Source organism: Tupaia chinensis, unplaced genomic scaffold, assembly GCF_000334495.1.
Source record: "Tupaia chinensis unplaced genomic scaffold, TupChi_1.0 Scaffold000578_2, whole genome shotgun sequence".
Taxonomy (NCBI): domain Eukaryota; kingdom Metazoa; phylum Chordata; class Mammalia; order Scandentia; family Tupaiidae; genus Tupaia; species Tupaia belangeri.
This window is the reverse complement of record NW_006160094.1, coordinates 6725791-6730092: the sequence shown is the minus strand read 5'-3', so window position 1 is coordinate 6730092 and position 4302 is coordinate 6725791. Positions and strand designations below refer to the sequence as shown.

At 35.2% G+C, this 4302-nt stretch overlaps 1 pseudogene; it reads left to right on the top strand.

The window, feature by feature from the left end:
• Window positions 1-2856, top strand: part of LOC102491226 (AN1-type zinc finger protein 1-like) — a 3236-nt pseudogene extending 380 nt beyond the window's left edge.
• Window positions 2857-4302: the final 1446 nt, after the last annotated feature.

Genomic DNA, 4302 nt, shown 5'->3' with positions numbered 1-4302 from the left:
ACGAGTTTTGGATGCTGGAGGCCCAGTTATCAGTGGGACATCTTCCTTTCTCCCCAAATGGCTAGATTGCAGGAGCCATGGAACTGTCTGTCTCTTGAAGAAGGGCACACGAGTTTTGGATGCTGGAGGCCCAGTTATCAGTGGGACATCTTCCTTTCTCCCCAAATGGCTAGATCGCAGGAGCCATGGAGCTGTCTCTGTATTTGTGTATTTTTGATGGTTCTTTCTGTAGTTGGTATTAAGTTTAATTCCATTGTGGCCAAAAAAGATGCTTGATGTCATTTCTATATGATTCTTTTGAATTTGTAAAGGCTTGTTTTATGCCCTATCATGTGATTGAGCTTTGAAAACGTTCCATGTAGGATGAAAAAAATGTGTGTTCTGTGATTGTTGGGTGAAATGTTCTGTAGATACCTGCCAAGTCCACTTGGTTTATGGTGTAATTCAGTTCCTGTTATTTTTGATCCAAATAATCTGTCTAGAGGTGGCATAGGGGTGTTGAGATTTCTCAATGATCAGTGTGTTGCAGTGTATCTCTCTCCCTTTAGATCTAGCAATCTTTCTTTCACATATTGCAGTGCTCCAGTGTTGGGTGCATAAATATTTATGTCATATTTTCTTGTAAGTTAGCCCTTTTAATGTCCCTTCTTATAGTTTGTCTTATTTTGTCTGATATCAGTATCATGATTCCAGCCTTATTTTGATTTGTATTTGCATGAAATATCTTTTTCTAGTCCTTTAGTCTATGTATGTCCTTCTCAGTGAGGTGTGCTTCTTGTAAGAAGCATACAGAGGGCTCCTGTTTCTTTTCTTTCAAACTTCATTCAACCAGTCTTTTGATTGGAAAATTTAATCCACTAACATTCAATGTTATTATCAATATTTGCAGACTTATCCAAGTCATTTTGTTAGTCATTTTCTTGGTTATTTTGTGTTTTCTTGTTTCTGTCTCTCTTTAGTTTCCCTAATATAGTACTCCCTTCAGTACTTCTTGAAGATCTGGTTTAGTGTTGGTAAATTCTTTCAGTTTTTGTTTCTCTAAGAATAATTTAAATTCTTTTTCCCATTTGAAGGATAATGTTGCTGGTTATAGTATTCTTGGTTAATATTTTTTTCTTTCAGTGTTTTGTATATATCTTCCTATTCTTTCCTAGCTTGTATTTTTTCAGTTGAGAGATCAGATGTTACCTGGAGAGGATAACCTTTTTAAGTAACTTGACCTTTCTCTCTTGCTATTTTTAGAATGTTGTCTTTGATTTTGACCACTTGGGCTATGATGTGCTGTGAGGAGGATCTTCTTATGTTGATTCTATTTGGCATCCTTTGTATTTTTCGAATCTGAATGTCTGAATGTTTCTCTAGCTATAGAAAATTTACAACAAATATTTCATGGAACAGATTTTCTATACCTTTATCAGATTCTTCACCTTTTGTAATACCTATTACTCAAATATTTGGATGTTTAATGGTGTCTAGTATTTTCTGTATGTTGCTCTCATTTTTTAAAAATTATTTTTTGTTCTTTTTAGTGCTTTTGACTAAGTAAGAGGCTTTGTCTTCTAGGTCAGAGATTCTGTCTTCTACATTGTCTAATTTGCTGTTAATACTTTTTAGGGAGGTTTTGATTTCCTGTATTGTGGTCTTCATTTACAGAAATTCTGTTCAATTATTTTTAAAAGAATTATTTCATTTTAAAACCTGGCCCGGCAGGATACCAGGGTGCTGTGGGCCATATTGTCCCTGAGATTCTTTTTTTATTTTTGAGAAGTTTTTGTTATATAGTGTGTGCGCTTGCCAGAGAGACACAGACAGAAAGTGAGAAATCACCTCCCACGGGGGATGGCCATGCCAAAATCTCTTCTCCTCCATTCTCCTCTTGGGATCTTGGGCACACATACACACGTACTGGGTGTGAGTTTAAGCCACTGGGTCTAGGACTCAAACTGCAGTCGACTATGTGGGAGTCCAGCGACATAGACATTATGCCAACTGCTGGTCCTGTCCTGGAGATTTTCTTCCATTTGTATATGATGGATGTTCAGGAATATTTTGTCTTGAACATAGAAGCAAGGAGTCTCATGGTTATCCTGAGGTGAATGTAATAAATGAGAAACTGAAACAGTCTTACCCATGCTCATTCAAGGGCTGTGCTGGAATAGAGTTTGTGGCAGTTATATGTCCTTTATGTGAGAAGAATTTTTGCCAGAGGTGATAATTTAAACATTCAAACTTCATATTTCTGCTTAAGTCACGTACAAATATATAAGGTAGAGTCACTTTTCTGTTGCTCATAGACACTGTCATCAGTCAGATCATGATTATGAAAAACTGAAAACCCCAAAGTCTCACATGGCTGCCATTCAGAAACTTGTTAAAGACATTACTGATTCCAAGGTGGGAGAGATAGCAAATAAACGATAGAAAGGTGCAAAAAATAGTGAAACATCTGCAAAAGTTGCACTGATGACATTAAAGATGCATGCTAACAAGGATAAGAGATTGTCATAGAAAGAATTTACTTTCATGTTTTCTTACCTAAAGGGAGCAAAGAAAAGAGCAAACCAATTTTTTTTTTTTTCCCCACCAATAGAGATTTGGGAAGGTCATAGACTTTGCAGTTTCTCTAGCCAGCTTTCCCCACCAATGGAGCTTTGGAAAGGTCATAGACTTTGCAGTTTCTCTAGCCAGTGTCAAAAATGACAATAACAAATTAACAACCAAGAAATTATGGTTATGTCACATTACATCAGGAGAAGCCTTGCCCTTGGGTCATACTTTGGAAACCTGGATTGTAAAGAGGATTGTACTTCATATAATAGTGGACATATTATCTTGAAATATCTTGATGATAAAGAAATTTTTTTAAAAAAATGTTGATTCTTACTTGAAATAGTTTTTCTAGAATTTAAGCTAGAAGTCAGAGGGAAAATTCTATGTATATGTTTAAGTAAAGTACTTTTACTCCACTACTATTTAAAAAAATTTTTTTAAGTTGCCTGTTAAAGTTTATTTTTATTATGTTTATTTCCATTATGCCATACTATACATTATTTTTCTATTAAATTTGAGTTTTTATGTTTTAAACTATGAGCTGATATTCTATTTTTAGCAAAGTCTTGTCTTTAATTAGATTTTATTAGAGTATGCTTTAGGAGCAACAAGGGTGTATGTCCCATTTGGTTAACAGCAGGTGTTGATTGGCTTTGGCTCTGATCCATCTCATCCACTCAAGCATTTGGGCTGAAGGAATGACCCCTTTTTTTGGACATTGCCATTTTTATGGAGGAGGGAGAAGGAAACGTTTCAGTTGGGTATTAGAAGATACATGTATATCACTTTTGCTTTAAGCAAGTCATATGGCCAAGCCTGGCATCACAGGGCCAGAAAGTATAACCCTACTATCTACTTGCACTATGGTATATAAATTAAAGCATGAATTGTAGACACTTAAATATTGTCTCAATTCAGCCTCCTGAGTTTTAGGTGAGGAATCTCAGGTCCAGGAGGGAAAAATGCTTTTGTGTGTGTGTGTGTGTGTGTGTGTGTGTGTGTGTGTGTTATATAACTGCATTGGAGCATATTTCTGATAAAACCTCCCTCTAGTAGAATTCACCCTTTTTATTTATGAATGTATTATAAATGAGAAAAAAGAGAAAAAAGAATGACTTCAGTTTAATTTTATCTATTATCATTATTTTAAAATTTGACCATAGAGAGACAGAGAGGGAAAGTGAGAAAGTGACTTACCAGGTCTGGGACTCAAACTTTGGTCTACCATGTGGGAGTCCACCTGCTGGCCCCAGGTGTCTATCTCTTTATTGAATTCTTCCTTCAACTTGAGGAATGATTTCCTCATCTCCTGGAATTTGTTGTCTGTTTTCTTTTGCATCTCATTTAGTTACAATGAATATTTGAACTTTTCTGACATTTTTGTGTTTTCTGGTGTTTTATCCATTATTGATGAAGTGTTATTCTTCTGTTCCATTGAAGGAGAGAAAATGAAATGTTTTTACATATTTCTTGAGATTCTGCTTTGATTTTTAGGCATCTGATGAAGTATGTACTTCTTCCTGTGTTAAGTGTGTGTTTTCTTTTTTTAAATTTCAATTTATTTCATACATTTAAATTAATTTAGCTTGCAAAGTGAATATTCCAACATGTGTACATTTCTCACCAGCCCAGATGACAATATTATAAAATTATCTTCAATAGATAATAACCCATTTCTTTGTCCCATAAATGACTTGCTTCTCTATGTTTCTCTGTTTCTCCTTAATGTCCTTCCTCAGGCTCTACTCCTTC